This window comes from Pezoporus occidentalis, unplaced genomic scaffold, assembly GCF_034315485.1.
Source record: "Pezoporus occidentalis ecotype Australia unplaced genomic scaffold, CSIRO_AGI_Poc_V1 ctg9, whole genome shotgun sequence".
Classification (NCBI taxonomy): domain Eukaryota; kingdom Metazoa; phylum Chordata; class Aves; order Psittaciformes; family Psittacidae; genus Pezoporus; species Pezoporus occidentalis.
Genome location: NW_026916262.1, coordinates 2,148,527 through 2,169,622, shown reverse-complemented (window position 1 = coordinate 2,169,622; position 21,096 = coordinate 2,148,527). Strand labels below are relative to the sequence as shown.

Below are 21,096 nucleotides of genomic sequence, written 5' to 3'. Positions count from 1 at the left end.
GGAGGGCCTAACTGAGGCAATTCTAGTTCCCTTCCCCCTCCTCCCATGGCTGCTGGGACAACACACTACCTACGACCACTGTAATATACGGTACACTGGCATGATGTATAGCCTACAGAATCACTATGTCAGAATATTACCACTTTGTCAGCTTCCCACTCCTCCCTCTAGTCATAAAATGCACAATGTGGGAAGATAAATGCAGATCCAAGTGCCTAACCACAACTGGAATTCCTGGTATGCTGTACTGCCCAATAAAACAAATTATAAAACATCAGGAATAAAGAGATATTTAGTTGCTAAAGATATTAGCAACTAAATTCCTCAGTTTACAAAGACTAGTCATGGACAACATTAAGCCTCAATCCATTCCAAGGGGCAAAGTAGAGAGCATGCCATCTCACCAGAAAACCTGCATTACTGCAGACTGGTGCCATAAAAACAGTGAAACTTCTGATAACTTCAGGTAAGAAAAAGAAACATCTCTATAGTCCTGCTGAATCTCAAGTCAGAACAGGTCAAATAAAATTAACCAGTCACATAAATCTTGATTTTAGAAAAGAAGTCATAAATTATACAGGAGGATGAAGCCAGGAGGGGTCTGGTCTCTGCTCCCAAATGGCCTCAAGCTGCACCAGGGGAGGTTTAGATGGAGATGAGGTGCAGTTTCTTCACCAAAGGATGCTCAGGCATTGGAACAGGCTGCCCAGGGCAATGCTGGCTGGAGTCACCATCCCTGGAAGTGTTCACACACTGTGTAGACCAGGCCCTCAGTGCCATGGCTTAGTAGTGGCCTTGGCAGTGCTGGGGTAAGGGTTGGACTTGATGATCTAAGAGGTCTCTTCCAACCTGGTTGATTCTATGATTATATGACTATTATCTAGTATTATACCAGTGACCTTAACCAAAAAAAGGTCACTCCAAAATAAAGCCAATACTAGGGCCAAAACAGTAACACATTATGGACAAGGTGTTCCTAAAAAACACCTGCTCCCAAAGCACAGCATGCTGTGCTCAAGCAACTTTGGTAACATTCGTCCCTCACTGTCTTCCAGATGCCCTCCAAGAGACCTTTCAGGATAAAAGGCTTTCTCAACAGGATCTTTGGAAAAGAGGAGTATAGTTATGAAAGGACAGGATAGGTCCTGTGACTTACACGTAAGTGGGAAATAATTTTCATCAGTTTTCTGACAAGCACTAAAACTAAAGATGACCTGATAAAGTGGGCATTTTTAATGAAATACCAGTCTGTTAGAAGAGCTTTTGACAGTGCAGCTCCAAACTCAGCTCTGATTTATAAGCTGATAAATGTAGCCACGTCAGAATTTTAACCCAGAATTAAGCATCCCAACCTGTGTTACACATTAAAATAGCACTTACTACACACAAAACCACATCCATAACCCAGAACTAATTTTTGTCTCTATATTACCACAGATTTACATTTGACTTCAGTTATTAGAAGAAAACAGCATCAATTTGAATTTAACTTTATGCCAACAGCACTGATTTATTTAGTTAGTTAGTTTAATTATACCTTTTTCTTTACTTTCCTTTTGGCTGTTTTAGAGTCCCCCAGAACTCCCAACATATGCGATATAAACCTGCCCCATCTCCTCTGCTCTCTTCACATGCCTTTTCGCTTCTCTCGCAGCCATCTACCCCAGTCCTATTACAAGCCCCCGTAACGGCGTGAGGATCCGTACTGCACGCTCCCAGGCACAGAGTTGTACTTCTGGCAATATATAAAGGCAGCGACTGCATCCCAACTCCTGAAACACGCACAGATTACCCTGACAAACGAGACTTTTTTTAAATCTGATGTCTTTCGGAGACAGCAGTTAATTTGCTTTCACGAAGGAACTTGACAGCTTCACTCCCGAAGCGAACCGTCCGTCAGGGCAGCCTGGCAAACAAACCCTCTCCTGACGGCTTCTCTGCGCCCAGCCTAGTCTTTGCTTTTTATAGACATGGCTTCATGTCATTCTAGTTTGCTTCACCCCTCCACCCCAAGAGTGTAACCGCAGCTAAGCAGCGGCTGTTAAACTCTCCACAACAGCAAGAAAATTCCCGAGCACTTTTCCCAGCTCAACACCCGACTCCCTCTGCACTCCACTGCATTACAAACCCCACCGACTTACAGAGCAAGCCAACTCCGAGCTCGCTCGCACCCCGGACCCTCACTGCCGCCTGGCACCGCTCCGAGCGCCGGGGAGAGGAAGAAGCGCACGGAAGCGTAGGTGAGAGCCCGGCTCCGGGATCGCCCGCAAGTTCGGCTCACTGCTGCGCAGTCCTGTGTTCTTCCGCGCCCGCGTAGGGTGAACCCGAGGCAGATGCTCCGCAGAGCGGAACGGCAGCACCCGCGTTACCCCGACCGCACTCACCGCTCTGCTCTGCTCCGCTCCCCTCCCCGCGCCGGGCCGCAGCGGCAGCACCTCCCTCCTTCTATGCCTCGCTCCTTCCCGTTGCGGGGCGGAGGCTCCGCGCCCGCCGGTGCCCCGCACCGCCCCCCCCCCAGCATCACGCGGCCTCCCGGCCGCCCCTCCCCAACAGCCAGCGGCTCCATCCGCAATGCAGCTGCGGCCGCGGCTCCTCTTACTCCTCCTCCCGGCCCGAGCGGGCACCTGCCCCCCCCCGGATCCCAACTTACCCACGGGCGGACGGAGGGTGAAGAGGCAGCGCGCCTAGGCGCACGGCCAGAGTGTGGTCAGGGAGCTCCTAGCGCTGACCTCTGTTAGGGGTGTGAAACAAGGAAAAGGGATGGGGGGGGGGGGGTGTGTAAGTGAAAGAGAAGGAAAAGAAAAAGGAAAAAATAAAATAATAAAAAAGGACAAAAAGGGCGTTATTCCCAAAAGGACTTTCGCAGGCTGCTTCTCTCCCCAAACCTATTACTGCGGCGGACCCATGGGACCCGGCGAGATTAATTGTGATCCGTTATGAAGAAAATGATAGATGCCGTTAATCAGGGATGTTGTAAGTCATCCGCATTCGTAGATGGAATTCGGAGATTAGCTGGGACAGATGGCAGGCAAACAGAACGCTCTCCAGGTCTGGCGTAAATCACTCAACTTCTGGAATTATTAAAGAACCAGTGACAGAATCTCATGCATTTTCTTAAAGAGAAGTGTTTCTTAGGAAGATGAATATTCACTCTGTATTATGAAAGAGCATTTCCAATCACTGGTACAGTTCTCTTTCTCAATGATGAAAGTACAGGTTTTTTTTTCCTGGATGTCAGAAACTTCAAACATGAAAAAGAAACAAAATTTTTCACTCAGATTATCTTTCAGCCAGGCAAACTACACAAGTACCCAAATCACTGCTTTAATGCCCTTTCTGAAATACACATGCAAAGTTGCAAGTTAATAGGTGCATTGTGATATCTCCAGTACATTTACCTTTACTTGCAGGAAATACTGCAGCAAAATATTTATTTTTCAGTTTTATTTTCATGTACATTGAGGGAAGCAGTGAATCAGCACCACTTTTAGTCACTGCTTCTGAAAGAACATTAGACATTCTGCAGGATCTAAATGCTCCAAGTGGAGAGTAGACCTCTTTTCATTAGTCTTCACTAAGTTTTTTTTCACACAGCAAAAATGAGTTATGATATGGGCAACTTGAGTCAATCTTTCATGGTATCACATTGATTAATACGTCAAGTGCTTGTCTAAATATAAGCTTAGCACCAATATCTATGGCTGAGTAATTGTGAGCTTGATTGCATGTCTGCAATAATGTGATCAATCTAGAGTGACATTCACAGTTTTGCAGAAACCTGCTCTATAAATTCAATAATAGCACCTATTCTAGCACATGAAAGTGACCACAGTCCAAAACATAATTTACAATAGTTATTAAAAAAATAGTCAAATGTTAACCTCATATGTGTAAACTGTTTACTATGCTAACCAGTTTAATTTTAATAATTAAAAACTTATTTAGGAAAAATCATGTTATTTTTATTCTTTTTAAGAAAAGCAATGTACAAAATATCAAAAGTGCTGCTTTTTTGTTCTTGTTGTTTAAATTACTGTCAGCATTTGGATTTGCTGAGGACTGTACCTTTAGTCATCTTCAAACTCCTTCAGTATCTGATACAGAAACAGTCCCGCACACAAGTATGATCTTTTCTAACTTTGGTGGAAAATCAGGCTTAAATTATTTATTTTTAAAATCAAAAGCTCAAAATAACACTTCAAGCGGAGAACCAGGCCATTGTTATGACTTAGAGATATCATGATATACAATCAGAATAATTTAGCTTGGGGAAGACCTGTAGAGATGATCTATTTCAACCCCCTGCTCGAGGCTACACAACTTCAAAGTCAGATCAGCTTCCTCGGCATCTTGTCCAGCCAAGTGTCAAAAATCCCCAGAATGGAGATTCCAAATTTTCTGGGGAAACTGTTCCATTTCGACTACTGTTTATTGTAGAGAATGCTTTGGGTTTTCCTAATAAGAATTTCCCTATCCCTTTTCAATAAATCTCGCTGAATTTAATATTATGAAGTATTATAAAGTAAAACTTACTCTCCATTTCTCCATTACATAAATTCTGTGGTCTTTCTCTCTACATACTGAGATATATATAGGATGTATATATCCTATTAAAAATACATATATACCTTATAAGGTATATAGTCTTAAGCAGTCATGTTTTAAGGAATGCCCATTTCACACCAGGAACAAGCAGGCAGGTATATCTGAAATCTAATATTTGGCTATAATGAAAAAATCACCATCACATTCTAAACAAATCTAGCAGCCTCACAAGATGTGTTTGTAATTTGGTTTGTGTGGGCTTTTTCAGGCCCTTTACAGGAAATCAAGGATGAGAATTGAACTCAATGAGAAACAGGAAAAAAAAATTCTCCTTAAATCTGTGAAGAACTTGTGAAAACTTTCAGAGGTTTTGTAATGATTCAAAAGATACAAGAGAAAAAAATCTCCCCTCAGGGACTTGACAAGAGAAAATACATGTTCATAGTGAAGGAATTAAACCATTCAACAAATTGGAGTGGGATAAGGGAAGTTTTTGCCTCAGTTCAGCAAAGCTGTGATAAATTGACTGAGTTGTTACTATTTTACATATTCTATGCCTTATGTGACATTAATTAGCTATTTCAGTGGACAGAAATCTACCAAAGAAAGCACCAGCACAGCAGACCCTAATTGGCATTCCAGTTCACAGTCTGTGTAGAAAGCCTTAATTTTCCAGCACTGTGTGACCATGGACAGCACACACAACTATACCATTGATTACAATGAAGCTTTTAAGGCAAAAATGATGGAAGTGCAGATATTGCCCTCACCTATGATGCAACACAGAGCTTATCTGCTGTTTTCCAAACCACAGTCTTCTAGGTTTCCCTTAAAATAAGAAAGACGTTCTAATTATTTTTCCTTCCTTATTTGAAATGTTATTCCCAAGACAAAGTAAAGAAAACTAGTAACTTTTTAATTCAAGGACTATTACTTACAGCAATAATAGAGCAGTTTGAAGGCATTGCCTTGATACTTTGGCCACACATTCTAGAGCAGAAGAAACACAAAAGAATACCTAATTTTATATCTATTTAGGGATAACTCTGGTTTTGCAATAGAAACAAAACTCTCTTGTGTCACATCTGAGATATCCAAATTATAATGCCTTCCTCTTGTTAGTTCTCCCAACAGATTTACATCCTTGAAAAGGCTATTGCTGAAGAGTTTTCCTAGAACATCAGTTGAATTGTTAACAGTTCATTTGATCTACTAGAAATAGATTATAAAAAAATATGCTTGAATGGAAGCATTTGTACATTCCCATTCAAATACATTTTTCTGTGTATCCCCTAAAAACCGAACACTTGAAAGTACTGGAATATAAATTTCTCATTGAGGAAAGTTCTACCATACCATAAAGGGTTACTTTTTGTAGAGATACCATGATATTTTATCTCTACCACTAACTCCAGCAATACTATGAAGTTCAAAGCAATAAATATTTCCAGTGGTCAAGAGTTAGAAATCTGGAAAGCTTTGTAGGAACAGGAGGAAATACTGGATTGCACCTGGAGGGAAAGGGGCAAAGAAGAGCCTGAAATCATGTTGCCCAAGAAAGGGGTGGACAGAAGGGCAGAACAGTGATGGGGTGTGCAAAGTAGCTGCTGGAAGCTGAGAATTATATGCATGTAACTAAAGCAAGAAAGTGTTTTCAGGGCAGAACTAGCTAACTTTTTATTTTTTTTAATCCACATGTGGATTCAGCTTCTCAGGTAAATTTATTTTGCCTAAGGCCTGCACGCTCTGCACTTAAAAGCTCTGTTCAACAAGCAGTGAAAATTTTATTCAGATCAATGAGGTTAATAGGACCATTCTAACACTTCATGCTTTAAGAAATTGAAAGAGGAAATAAAGTTATGAGCATCCACTTCAATTTATACCTGTGTTCCTCTGTGCTTGCCATACCAATAAGCACATGTGGTCTCTTGAAGGAAATCTTAGTATTATAGAATCATCGAATGGTTTGGGTTGGAAAGGACCTTAAGATCATCGAGTTCCATCCCCCCTGCCGTGGGCAGGGACACCTCACACTGAACCATGTCACCCAAGGATTTGTCCAACCTGGCCTTGAACACTGCCAGGGATGGAGCATTCACAGCTTCCCTGGGCAGCCCATTCCAGTTCCTCACCACCCTCACAGGAAAGAATTTCCTCCTTATATCCAATCTAAACTTCCCCTGTTTAAGTTTGAACCTGTTACCCCTTGTCCTATCACTACAGTCCCTAATGAAGAGTCCACTGTCACTCATAATATTTTGGATACTTTCCTATGAACAGGACAGGACAGCATACAGCTGTTGCAGCAGGCCTGTAGGAATGTCAATTGTCAGTCATGAGATAGGACAGGTCAAAGTCTACCCTACCTTTTAGGGGTAGGGTACACGAAGCATTGAAATCACAATGCAGAAGACTGCATTGTTGCAGTATAGCATATTGTCCATTCATTCCTCCCTCTGAGATCTCCAAGTTGTAGCTAATCTAGGTGTACCTAAGGAGAGCCACTGAATCTTTTCTCTTTTTTCATCTACAGTATTTTATTAGAAATTACTTTCGAAACATCAGAGCTCTTGTGTGTATACACATTTTTAGGCAATGTACATAGTTCTTTATGAAATATGAATTACTGTCAGATTTGTTAAACTATTAAAGAAATGTTATTACTTTCATGAAAAACTTGATGTATTTTTACAAAGGGATATATATCCCTGATCATCTATAGAAAATATATTGTTTCATCCCAAGCAAATGTCAGTATTTTAACCCATCTCTCCCCTGCTTTTAGCACAAGGTACACACTTTAGCACAAGTGTGAGAGGAACATTCCAGTCCTGGATTCACACCCCTGGAACACCCCCTGCACTGGACTCTCTGCTTTATCTGTTACAAATACTTACCTGGAAAGTCAGAACTTTTTCACTGCTCATCCAATATAGACCAAACAAAAGCATGTCAGCTTTAGCATTATAAAAGCTGATTTATGAAAACAAGAACCTTTATTGGACACCCTTATTACACTTGTAATGCCTGTATGGAACCCCAGTTGGATATTACCTTTATTAATGATAATGAACCTTCTTAACATTAGTTAACTAGAGTATTTTCTTGCCAGTTATAATGTTTACACTAGAATTAAACTGACAAAAGATAATTTATTGCAACATTCTTTTTTTTTTTTTCTTTTTTTTTTTTCCCCCAATATAGTTTGGAAACAAGAGAAACTCCAGGGACCTGGCAATTCCAAACACAAAGGTCAGTTTCTGTTAATGAAAGCAGAATATACAAAGAAGGAAAGATCTTTCATGAAAAGCTGGCCCACTGTGGACTAGTTGCTCATTACTCTCATCATCCCTTTGGAAACGTAGATAATCCTACTTCAAGACATACAGTGGCCTTGGGAGTAGAAGCAGCATGGTGAGAAAAGATCTTTCGGGCTTTCAATTGTTTCAGCTTTTAGCCGTGAAGTTGTACTGAGTTTTTTCAAGTGGAACAAATGCATGGTATCTATGCAGACACTATATAAGTAGCATATGTTTTACACAATAGATTTATAGGATCTGGTTAAACATAAAGTTTTATGGGGTCTTTTCATTCACAAAAACAGGTACCAGTTCATCCTGTGACTAGCACACACACACTGACCTTGATCACTAAAAGTAGTCTTTTTTAATGTACTACAATCTAAACAATATAATTTTCAATTTTAAAGTTCATATGTCCTTTTCTGTGTTGGATTGCTCAGGTATGGCAAAACACAGGCTGCATCTCACTGTGATTTTGGCTCAGATAAATGGAAACATCACTGTTCCAAAGGACAGGCTCAAGAGACGCTGCGCCTGTCAAACATAGGAATTTTTTTCTCACAGTGAGTTTTCTTTTTGCTCTTTATCATCAATTTTACTGTGTTAATTTTTTTTATTTTTTTTTTTACAAAAGAGGACAATTTTCTACTTGTCTGGAACATTGCTTAGCATACACAAATACTAATTTCATAATATTTCAATACAGCATTATTCTAATACAACATGAAAAGATGTCATGTTGCCTAAGCTGACTTGACCAGTGATACAGCATGAACTCCATAAGATATAGAATGGTCTACATAGGGTTATTTTGGACACATTTGGATATAAAGTATTTAGCACATTTTTAGAGTACGTAGAATAGAAAACTATTTTGTTGTGGAAGTCTTCAAAGACACTTTGCTATCACACAGAACACTGTCGTTCATTAAACTGGTATCACAGAAGCTTCACCAGAAGAAGATAAATCATAATAAAAACTGCACAGCAGAAATAGTTGCAGAACTATGTATCTTCTAAAACGCCTTAGGAGGAAATAACTGTGCATGTTTATTCATATGACTGGGTCTTCAGATACCTTAGGGATTTTCTTTTCCTTGCTATCGAAACATTTGGTGGGGTTTTATTTTTAAGATTTTATTCAGCTCAGAGTTTAATGTTTTTGTTTGTTTGTTTTTAAATGAAGCAATAAGGTCTCAGCATCTAATGAAAGGATAGGTGTAGCTAAGAGGAAAGATGGGAGTAACTGGCTCTCTTACACAAAATCCTGTCTGCAAGCGCTAGAGTTGAAATCAGTAGCATTATCTGAACTTGAGGAAAAGGGTCAAAAAGGGAATTTATAAAACCAAATAAAGAGCAAACAGCCCAATTCTTATCCTCGAGGTTGAAAGCAAAGTTTCCTGTAGCTTCAATGAGGATATTATTTCTTTGTTGCCATGTCTGATGTATATTTACATATTTAAAAGCCAGAGAAACTAATATGCCACAAACATGTTTATAAAGGAATTAATAATATAAATTCTATTTTTGAGCAACTATTTTAAAAGTTTCTAGAACATAAAAACCGAGTTACCACTTTCCCTGCTTTTTAGATAAAAAGGCTGAAAAAGAGACTTGTTTGAAAGCTATAAAGAATCAAAGAGACTTGTTTGAAAGCTACATTGAATCAAAGTAGAACGTTCTGAGAGCTGCTGGGATTTGGAATTTCAGTTACAGCGTTTTTATTTTTCTTGCACTGGACACAGAGTACCTGCTGACAAGATTGACTACCATGACTGACTTGCACTGTCTACTCTGAGGTACGCAGAGAATTATGCAACGATTTTGTACTATAAAGTGAAGGCAATATTGGAAGTTCTATATCCCAAATAAAATACATTAAAACTTTTATTCAACTTTGATGTGGTGAATAAAGGTACTAGAGTTACGGCTTAAAAGTTACCAACATGCTATTGGCTAGAAAGTAACAACTTTCAACTTCATATGTTGCTTTTTATTATTGTTCCTCTCTTATAATTGCCTCAGAGCATAGAAAGCTGTTTTATGAGCATGGACAAAACTGACATCATCCCTACAAAGCAGACAAAATCCTCATGCAAGAGGCAGAAAGAAATGTTAAATGAAAGATATCTGGAATCCTATCATCTATTCCACAAAGTACAATTCATTATATTTTAGGTTTGAATTTATTGTAAGAAGCCTTCAGGGCTAGCAGCTTGTCACTCTAGAGTTATTGTTCCAGCACAATATGGAGAAAAGGTAAAAGAAAGGTTATAGAATCAAGCTTAAGTCCTACTTTCAAAAACCACCTGTAATGGCTACCTGAAAACCCTTTGAAAAACCATACTTAGACCCTTCTGAAAATCAGAAAATTTTTGCGTTCTGTCTAGGCAATGGTTTGAGTTTCCACAGAACTATTGGACCTAATCAGAAACTGTTGTTCCTATGCCCTTCCCTTTCTATAGCGGTACAGTGAAGAGTATGCTTCACAAAGCCCTTAGTGGCACTAATGATGCTATCGCTCCTTTATGCTGAGCTGTCATTTCTCCTAATTATCATTTATATTACGTTCTGCTACCTTCTAATATTAATATTGCCACATATATACTTTGTTAGGCAACACTATGCAGTGCTTATTCATGAGAGAATTTCAGCCCCATTCAACTTCCCTGAAGCTTTGAAATGTTGATGAATGTTTCTAAGATGGTCCCTGCTTAATGTTCATTACTAGGGGAAGAGTTAGCTGTCCATAAAACCTTTGATTTGATACATGCAAATGTTCATTGTTTGCACAAAATGGATAACTGATTACCTAATTGGTGAATATCTGCTAGCACACACAATTAGCCAATTTGCTGGAACAGATGCTGGCTTGTGAATATGGTGAAGCTATTTGTAGTGGCATGCAAGTTCCTTTCATAGGTGACTCCCTTTGACCTCTTAAGTTTCAAGTTACTGTCCTTTTCCAGAGAAGAGGTGGGGAGGGAAAGGAATGACAGTATGTCAAGTATCCCTTTAGGATTTTATACTTGAAGATATAGAAATAGAGTAAGGGGTCTTAAAAAAAATCTCCAGAAATTCCCTTACCCTTAGATTAGATGCAAACCCTGTCTCCATTATGGTCACAGTGTGACTGGACCAAGTGCGGTTGCTCACTTTGCTCACTTTTTCTCCTCCGTATCATTCTTAGTTAAATGGAAGGGCAGTTGATTTAGCTACTAAGTGCCAAGATCTACTCAAACTAATTCCAGGTTCTATCATACTATTTCAGTAAATCCTACAGTATTTTATGGCTGCTCATTTAACCCAATAGGTCACCCTGTTACCATAGGTATAATTTAAGTGTTTCTTCCTCTGGAAGTGGTCTTAATTTGCTTTGTTTCAACCAGTTCATGTTTTACCAAGGAAGTTTGCTGACTATGCTTCCACAGCTTAATTTGATCAATCTCATTATTTGCCTTCAAAAGAGTTATCTTGGTTATTTCACAGAAGGAGATCCCTCTCCTTACTCAGGTATTAGAGTATCTTTACATAACAGATAGAAAGCTAAGGCAAAGAATGGAAGTTCTCCAAAATGTGAAAGCTAAGCCATCTGTCTGGGAAGTGTTATCTATCTCATAGACAAGGATCTGGCAATGCATAATTCTGGCACTTCAAACACAAGAGCCTGGTCCTATAGCTTTCTAGTGCTCTTTACATTGCAATCAGACTAACACTTTACTGAAACACAGAGAAAGGTGCCAGTTCAGGTCACCAGAAGAAATGCTGCACAGAAAGACTTACCCAGCAGGGTCACTGCTGTGAGGCAACCACTGATGTAGGCATCAGCAAAATCTTACTCTTTAGAAAAGGGAAACATACAAACTGGTGGTTTACCTTTGTAACAGTGAGGTGGAACTGTAATTAGAGAACATCCTAATCCTTGAAGAACTTCTGTGAGATGACAGAGCTTTCAAAAAATCTTCCCAGTTCAGCTCATCTTAAGCCTTTGCAACAACTGGCTTCCTTACCTCATTGCAATGGATTTATTACTTACCCCTGCCAGAAGTGGGAAACATCTGCTGTATTTTGTAATTTCAAAAATATAATAAACACAATATGCACATCTTTGGAACAATTTGTTGTTGTTTAAAGTAGATTTTGTTTGTGAAGAGAGGTAAGGGGGCAGATGCTCTGTTAATTAGTATGAAACAGAAGTAGAGCTTCCCATAACTTTAGGCAGTACTGACTCACTCATTTTACTAATACAAGCCTGATCAATTCTAATGCTGTTTTCTACAGAGATGAATTTGCTGATTACATTTGACTCGCTTGAAGACAACTAAGAACAATAAGTCAGTTTATAACATTACATCGAGGAACCTTTTGAGTTTCTAAAATTAATCTCTTTTTTTTGCAAAGCTTAATTCTACCTTTGCTTTCCGATTTACTGAACTAAAAGTTACTCAAAGCAGTTTCCCAAATAGCTATCCTTCTACAATGCCGCTCAATAGCCCAACTTGTAAAATAGAGATATTTGAAGACATATTTTGATTTAGTTCTATGTGATATGCTTGCTTAAAAGAAAAAAAAAAAAAGACGACATCTACAAACAAAGCACTGTGTTGCAATAATAAAAAAAAGGAGGGAAAAGAAGAGCTGGAGACACAGAACATGATAACATGTTCCAGTTCACACTTACTTAAAACAAAAACAGGTAAAGAACACAGGCAGAGATGGTGCCTTGCAGTAACAGAGTGACTTGGTGAATATTAGCCTCTCAGAACGGGGTAAAGCAGCAACACAGCTGCTTGCAACTGGAGAAAGCCATCAGACTGTTCAGCCAGTTAGGGGAGAAGAAGAGCACTTTACCCACCAGTTAGCAAGAGCTCTCAAAAAGTACTGTCAGCAGCCAGTAGGACACTGAAGAAAACCTGTAAATTAGTCAGCAAATGGAGCTGCTATCTCAGGAGGGATCAAATGGGGGTCTTCTAATGTTATCAAGTCAACTGCCCTCCCGGTGTGGAGCAGTGACATACCTGTTTTGTGCTCAGGCACAGCGAGACCCTTCCCTCCCTATGGACCAAGCAGGTAGCCTGCATTAGAAGCAATTCATAAGGACAGATGTGGTCTGAAATGGCCTTTTTCCACTTTTAGCTAATCTAGACAATTTATTGGTGATAGCATTAATTTACTGTAATTCATTACTCAGATTTTAGGGTGTTCATTATAATCTGAAGTTTTGACCTTAATGACAGTTTGTATTTCGGAAACAATACTCTTTCTTAAAACACAAAACTGTCACAAAAATCTTGAAAACCGTAGACATTAACCTTCAGTTTAAATTAGCTTCCAAGCATAAAAGGCTGTTTTGTCTCTTAAGAAACAGGATTGTACTACACTTGATAAACAGCCTTTAGTGGATCTAAAGAGCTGCAAGTCAGTTATTTTCACTAGAAAGTCACCCTTTAACCACAAGCAAATGTATTCTTTATAAAGACAGCCTGCCCTGCATCTGCTAAGAACCAATAACGCAATTGCTAGCTTTAGTATATCAAAGATGTTGCTATTTATGCAATCCACGTACATACACCTGTTAGCAAAAACCTTTTCATAGCTTAGCAAACAGTTTCAGTCATTTTATCAGTCATTTATCATCTGTTTTCATTGTCAGTCTTGATCACTTAATTTTTGCAAAGAATTTTAGCAGCGTGATTTTAAGTCCTGGGAGCAAAATGGTCACCACGTTATTGGCAGTGTGCCAGAGCACTGCTAACATTCATGTGGCTTTCTACACTTTGCCTCCAGCTGATACCCAGCTCAACCATTTTACAGCTACATAGGGCCATAGTTTACTTGGCAAAGAGCGAGTAGAAAATTGTTGTGGGTGCAAAACTTTAACAAGAAAAAAGCCCCAAGCAGTTTTTTTTGATATAACATTTCAATGATCAGACTACTAAACAGGAAAATAAGGTAATTCACCAGGCTTGAGAATGTAGCTGAGTGCCCCTGAAGTTTTCAGTCATTTCCTCTGACTGCCCATAGCTGTCATTTCCATGTTGTAATTCTGGCCATTTCATGCCATGCTTTAACTAGAGAGAAGACTCTCTGTGGATACATGAATGAATTTCTATACAGATTACCTTGTTAAAAAAGGGGAAAAGATCCCGAAGAAATGCCATTGAAAGCCTCTTTTCAAAAACCAGTCCAAAACTCCCGTACTGAAACACTGAAAGCTATGCTTCAGTTATGCCCCAAAGGATGGTGCCTGACTCAAGGTGTGACATTGCTGGGAGACGGCTAATACATGGCTAAAGTTATGTTTTGAAGTGTTCATATGCACTACAGGAAAGTATTCATATTTACTTTTTCTGCAGGAAAATAGCTGTTTTCTGTCTGCTCCTTTCCTGTTTCCCACGACATAGGGAGAATGTGCCCTAATCTGCACTCTTACAGGTGTTACATCATGCAATGTATTACACAGAAGACAGACTATTTAGAAACTTTAATACCTGGAAGTCAAGAAAAGCCAGGATTTTATGGTGTTCTTGGAATCCTGACCCTGCTGTGAAGCAACATAAAATAATTTATGATTATGCCCTCCTCAGTCCCTCTACCCTCAGACTCCTCCTTTTCAAGTTAAGTTTGTGTTGAGAAGATTTGTAGGTATGTGCTCCCTCCACTGGGATCCCCACAATGGCTAGTGCATGTTCTCTTGAGAGAGTATTGGCAAACTGAAAAAAAAAAAATCTATGGTTCTGTCCTTTTGATTCCTGTAAAACTTTGCCTATGCTAGGTCACCTTTCCTTCCACTATCAGCTGTGGACTTCTAGACCTCCAAGAGTAATAGAACAGGAAAATTAAAATATAATTTAAATAAACCATGGTAACACTGTGACTAAAGGATTTAATTGCATTACAGAGGCTCAGATACCATGAAATGAAAGTAGAAATACATCAAAAATTACTATTTCACGCAGAAAAATCATAAAAGTGTGTAAGGGTACACAAGGTAATATTTATTTGGGAACAGATGACAGAGAACTTTATGAGACAGAGCTACAAGGCATGAAAGATATAAAGTGCAATAAAAAAAGGATAAACTCAGCAGGGCTGATAAAAGAAGAAATATACAAATATTAATCTACAAATAACTGACACACCTATTCTTTGTTCTTTCAAAAGTAAAGGATTTTATCTTCAAATTTTAAACCTCTGTGATGATGAAAAAATGAAACAGCCTGATATTAAAATTAAATATCATTTCCTGTATCCAAAGATGAAAATACTATCGGCACAATCTACTTCATCTTTCAATTCATCTTTTCAGAACATATTAGTGTTTTTAATAAAGCTCCAAAGAAAACACATTACAAAAGATTTTATTTTGCATTTCTTTAAAGAAACTCATCTACTGATAACTTTCAAGACCCTCTCCTCATTTAAATCTCCAGCTATAAATGTATGCATAATGACCTAATAATATCAAAAGAAAGCACCATCTCCATCTGTGGGCTATTGAACCTAACTGCATCTCCAAACCTCTGAACTTTCTGCCGATGTTCTGAAAGATGGGCTGCTGATGAATACAATAAGTTACAGTACAAAGAACTGTGGTCAAGATAAAAATAGGTCAAATCATACTAACAGTTGTGCTTACCAATGGGGTGGTTTCTCAAGGGTGATTGACTACAACGATGCTATTCAAATCTATAGAGTATGTTTAGAATCATTTGCAGTATTGTGATCTGAGGTCAGTCTGCATACTATTTTGCAAAATATTAAAAGTCCCTTTGATTTATTCCTAATAGCCTTTTTTTAAATCCTCAAGACAGAAAGTTTCCTCCTAGTTACCACATGTCTTTAATATCTGTAAAAGATACATAATTTAATTTGTCCAGATTTTCAACAACTATTTTTTCTTCTTGTTTTTCCTTTTTGCTCAGATGTTCATTGTCTGTCCAAGACTAGTTTTAGTTTTCTTGAATGACCTTTGTAAACTGAAGACTGGATTTCAACTACAGCTTTTAAAGGAATTTAATTGGAAGGTAGGTCATTACATACCATACATGACTAGACAAGAAGGTAGCACTTGTTTATCCTCTAATGAGTCAGGGTCATTAGTTAGACTGCTGTTTACTGTGCAGGCAAGGAAAAAAAGATAATTGAGTCACACAGAAATAAACTTCAATCTTTTCGAGTCTCCTGGAACAAGAAGTAATGACATCTCATTAAATCAACAACTCATTCCTGCACTTACCTATATTAAATTATATATTCATTCACAATACCTATTCTGCTATAGCATCACCTTAAGTTATCTCCATATTCATATTAAGCTGGATAATTTTACGGTTGTAACATTTGTATCTTTTAAGAGATGGGATAATCAAACCTCATGCTGCAGGCTGTAAAGGAATGGCCATGGGGATTCCCTCCCACTGCTTCAGTCAGTATCACACAGTGAGGTAGGTGCATCCTTCTGTTTCTGCACCATCTGCCATAAGCCACAGCAGGTGGCAAGATACATCATTTACTAGGCATTTAAGCACTCGAGATGCAGCATAATGTCACATTAGGACATACTTTTGGGATGACACCTGGAAACTGAGGGCTGGCAGAAAGAGAGAGACAGAGAGGGGGAAAGGAAAGAAAAAAAAGATAAAAAAGAATAAAGAAAAGAAAAAAGGGAAAAGGAAGGAGAAAACGGCACATGGTTTGCTCCAAAAATCCCTGCCTCAGAAGGATTTAGTGAGCAGGTGGTTGGAAAGAATAACTCCAACCCTAATGCTTTCTGAATTGTGGACATTCCACAGTCATGTAACCTTGTGACCACTTTCATAACACTCCTGACCACAATAACATGGTACTTTCTAATTCATCCATTTTAGCCTTGCGCGGTACAGCTTCTCACTGCCATTGGGAAGTACAGCATTGCTTCCAATATATTCACATTCAAATTGCACTAAAACCACTTTCGAGACACTTTTTTCATGCTTGTTAAAGTATCATCATGCTGCATTGAGTTAAACCAGCATTATTTTTCAATTTCTTCTCTTAATCTGGTCATTTGGATTCTAGCAGGCCTAGTCAGACCCTGTAGCTCCTTTGTGACAATTGTGACTCTAGAAAAATGTACCAGCAGAGAGACAAGGGCCTGCTCCCAAAGAAGCACTAGGTTGATCAGAACAGGAATGACCGCCTTCCAGGACTATGCAAACAATTCATTGAACAAAGAAGCTTGAAGCCCAGAAAATATCTACTGTCCAGCTCTTGTAACATAGGATTTCTCTTGAACAAAAGGCATCTGGAGAGGCAAAAAAGCCCAAATTGCCTTATTCTTAACAATCTACAAGATGGAGGATATCCCATTAAGCTCAATGAAGGTCTTAGTTAGCAAGGTTACACTGCTCACCCATAGAATCATAGAATAGTTAGGGTTGAAAAGGACCTTAAGATCATCTAGTTCCAACCCCCCTGCCATGGGCAGGGACACCTCACACTAAACCATCTCACCCAAGGCTCTGTCCAACCTGGCCTTGAACACTGCCAGGGATGGAGCATTCACAGCTTCCCTGGGCAATCCATTCCCGTGCCTCACCACCTAACAGTAAAGAACTTCTTCCCTGTATCCAATCTAAACTTCCCCTGTTTAAGTTTGAACCCATTACCCCTTGTCCTATCACTACAGTCCCTAATGAAGAGTCCCTTCCCAGCATCCTTATAGCCCCCCTTCAGATACTGGAAGGCTGCTATGAGGTCTCCACGCAACCTTCTCTTCTCCAGGCTGAACAGCCCCAACTTTCTCAGCCTAAAATCATAGTTTTGATTTATGGTGTCAGAAAGTAACCTGACATTACTCAGATAATTTGCATCACTTGAATTAGTTTGCCAAGACCAATAACCAAAATTCCTTTTTTGTTTCAGGGCAGTTGGTGACCTTTGCTGTTCTACAGGCTGGCATAAAACACACCACCTGTGAGTATAAGCCCATTATTTGCCTGGCTTCAAACCCGATGCCTCAAAACTAGCCTAACAGTTTTGAAACGGATACGACTGATGAGTTGGAATTGTTAAGACACACAGCAATGACTGAAAGCATTCGAACTTTTATTGTGATAGAAACTGCACTTTTAACCTTGGCAGTGCTGCTGACTTACAATATTAAGAAAAACCTTAAATTTTGTAGGGGAAAGCCATACAATTTGCTGCACACTGAACTCAGTAATTCAATCTCATTAGACTCATTAATTCGGGTATTATTATGATGAAGTAATGCACTAAAATGACTGTTCCTACATAATTACCCTTTCCAAATCGTTCTCCTGAAAAACAGGTTCTTACTTAGCAGCTAGATCCAAACACCAGCCTCCTCCCACTTGATAAAACCTGCACAAGTGTCCTGCATAAGTACAGGAGTGGTATAAACTCTACACGCTTGTCTGCAGGAGCAGCTCATTCACCAAGTTGCCTTTAGCTAAATCTAGAAATGCTGATTTTAATTCCAGTATCCTATTGTACACAGGAAAAAAGCCAAGAAATCACAGACTCATAGAATGATGTAGGTTGAAAGAGACCTTGAGGATCATTTAGTTCCAACCTTTTGCCACAGGCAGGGACACCTTCCACTAGACCAGGGTGCTGAAAGCCCCACCCAGCCTGGCCTTGAACACTGCCAGGGATGGGGCAGCCACAGCTTCTCTGGGCAACCTGTGCCAGGGCCTCCTAACCCTCACAGTAAAAATGCTTCTTCCTAAGGTCTAATCTGAATCTCTTGCTCTTGTTTCCGACTCTGAGCAGATTATCTGGATGTTTTATGCTCCCTGCCGCTCCTCCCCAGGTTCAAAACCATCAGAGACTGCTCCTGGAAATAGCAGAGCTTGGCTCTAAGCAGCTCTTGCAGCCTCTGTGACAATTCTCTTTTACAAATTATAGATTAGGCAGAACATCCTCATAAAGAAAGCAGGCCAAAGTTCCCCACAAAAGAATAATTGTATTGTTAATATGTTAATCATTGGGGTCAGTTTAACCTTTTTACTAACCTGTATGTATTTTTTTTGAGACTGAATTCATGTTTCTCTGCCTAGAGACTGCTGTTGGCTTGGCAGTGGTCATATGGCAGCCCATACGGTGAAGATGATCCTCTCAAATTCATGTTCCCTATGGTAGCGGGTTACCTCTGGAGAAGCTGAGGGACACAACAGCCACAGCATTGAGGAAGGGAACTCGGAGTGCTCAGCTGCTTCTGCCTCTACCCTTACCACTTCTCTATGGGGGGTGGACCAAAAAACATAAGCCAGAAGAGCACCTCTAGTGCTCATCTCCTGTGTTCCTGGCTTCCTACCTCCTTACAGCTGAGGCTGGAAGTCCTGCAGCAGCTGACTCCCTCCTGACTTCCTTTTGCATGCCTGCTGGGGGTGCGAATGTAGGAAGTCCCTTTGAAAGGAGTTCCCAGGAACTCCCTTCCTGTTGTAAGGAGCTGGGATCATAGCTACATTATTAAATTCAATGCCATTACGCTAGCAGCTTAAAAATGTAATGAAATCATCTAGGCCATTGTATTTGTCTGAGGCCAGTGAAAAAGGAAAGGAGTGGCATGAGTAGTGCCAAGAAATTAGCATGTTAATGTTATTTTTAATGATAACACTTTAGCTTATTCATAAATGTAGCTATAAGGAATACTAAGAAAAAGAAAAAGGAAATTTGGCAGCATCCTTTAAATTGGGGTGTCATCACCCAGGCCCGCAGCGGGCTCTCCTGCTATCAAGTAAGCAACAGGAACATCCCTTACTGGAGAGTTGGTTTATGGATTTGAGACAGGCAATCTGGAAGCAGAAAAATTGTTAGGGATCAGAAGGACAATTCAGAGACTTTCATTATTTCATTTTGAATTTTGTGATTTTTAGATGCTTATTTGTAACATAAGGAGACCAAAGAGATTTATTTTTTTAAGGATAAGCAACCAGTAACATGAGTTAGTTTCCTATACAGCACTTTTACAATATGGCTTTCTTTCATAACTGTTCCCTTCTCCTTTTGTTCAGATACAACTCTGTCTTCTATAGTTTAAACCTTTGTTTGTGCACTAATGAATCTAACTAGGTGTCAGAGCAGGCTCTAATGAGCATCACTCACTTTCATTTAACTCTACAGCTTGTTATTACACACTTTAGAAGATCTGTTGGTTTATTCACAGCAATCACTAGATATTCTTTTTCATTAGATAGATACTAGTTTTCCCTGTTATGCCTTTCATTATTAAGGGAACTATGAAATGTTAATACTGGCCTCAAAACCCAGGGCAAAAAATGGCCGCAATCCTATTTGAAACGCAATTGCTTGTATTGTCAATGATCTTAAGATCTGAACACAAACAGCTTGAAATTTTCTGCATTTATTTATGAAAGAATGAGAGGGAGAAAAATCAAGAAGGTGGCTCTGTATAACGCACTTGTCCAATTTACCTTGTTAACTGGATTTCCTGCAGTTAATTTAAGCAGCAGGACTGCAATTATAAAAGCATCCATAAACAACTATTAAGAACTGTCATATTCCCACCCAGGTTCTTAGCTCAGATTTTAAACCCAGAAATGCTTATTACACTTTTAGGAACTTAGCTCTGAATCAGTTTTGAAAGGGTTTTGCCCTATCTGTCTTTGCAAATACTTGACTCTGATGACAGGAACATTGCAAAGCAGCCCAAAGGAGCCATGTTTTTTGAAGATTTTATTGCTACCATTGATGTCCAGGCCAGATGTTATAAGATTCAAAACATTCTTCAAAGGGAGAAGTCCTGAAAAGAGCTGAACTCCTTTTTGTGCTCGTGATACCAGTCAAATTTTTAACTAATTTTATAAGATGTGATGATATCTTGTAATTTTAGAGTTTTTAAGGAATGGATGTAATATTTAATTCTGTAATCCTTTCATTTTTTACTAAAATGTTTCCATGCTAAAAATTTCTTCATGTTTATTCCATAATATTGTAAATGACAGATTTTTAAATAGTTTATAGTTTTAATAGTTTAATAGACTTGATATCAAGCTTCCTTAAAACAAAACCCAAACAAACCAAAACAATTTGTATTTATTCACCTCTAGGTTTAGTAGAAATGTTTAGCTTCTGTTCTGATCAAATATAAAACTGGTATTTAAATAAGTACCACTTCAGACAACCACAAACCTTTCCAGAGTTTACAGAATAACCATTTTTACAAACTAAGTGTCAGTTTTCATACTATTTTATCTCATATCTGCACCTGATTTAGGGT

General features: G+C 39.1%; 1 protein-coding gene and 2 long non-coding RNA genes across 4 annotated transcripts in view; 1 reads left to right on the top strand and 2 right to left on the bottom strand.

Annotated features, from left to right (window-relative positions):
• The window catches only part of THSD7A (thrombospondin type 1 domain containing 7A), a 286,529-nt gene extending 284,081 nt beyond the window's left edge, over nucleotides 1-2,448 (bottom strand). Inside the window, exon 1 of the mRNA XM_062605006.1 lies at nucleotides 2,385-2,448. The gene's annotated coding sequence lies outside the window, so the exon portion shown is untranslated. The remainder of the gene's footprint in view (nucleotides 1-2,384) is intronic.
• On the top strand, nucleotides 1,868-18,387 carry LOC134156724 (uncharacterized). The gene is made up of 3 exons (XR_009962037.1): nucleotides 1,868-2,240; nucleotides 15,773-15,874; nucleotides 17,754-18,387. It is a non-coding gene; the product is annotated as an uncharacterized LOC134156724 (long non-coding RNA).
• Nucleotides 14,582-21,096, bottom strand: part of LOC134156723 (uncharacterized) — a 33,103-nt gene continuing 26,588 nt past the window's right edge. For both annotated transcript variants that reach the window (XR_009962035.1, XR_009962036.1), the window contains one exon: nucleotides 14,582-14,661. This is a non-coding gene — a long non-coding RNA (uncharacterized LOC134156723). The remainder of the gene's footprint in view (nucleotides 14,662-21,096) is intronic.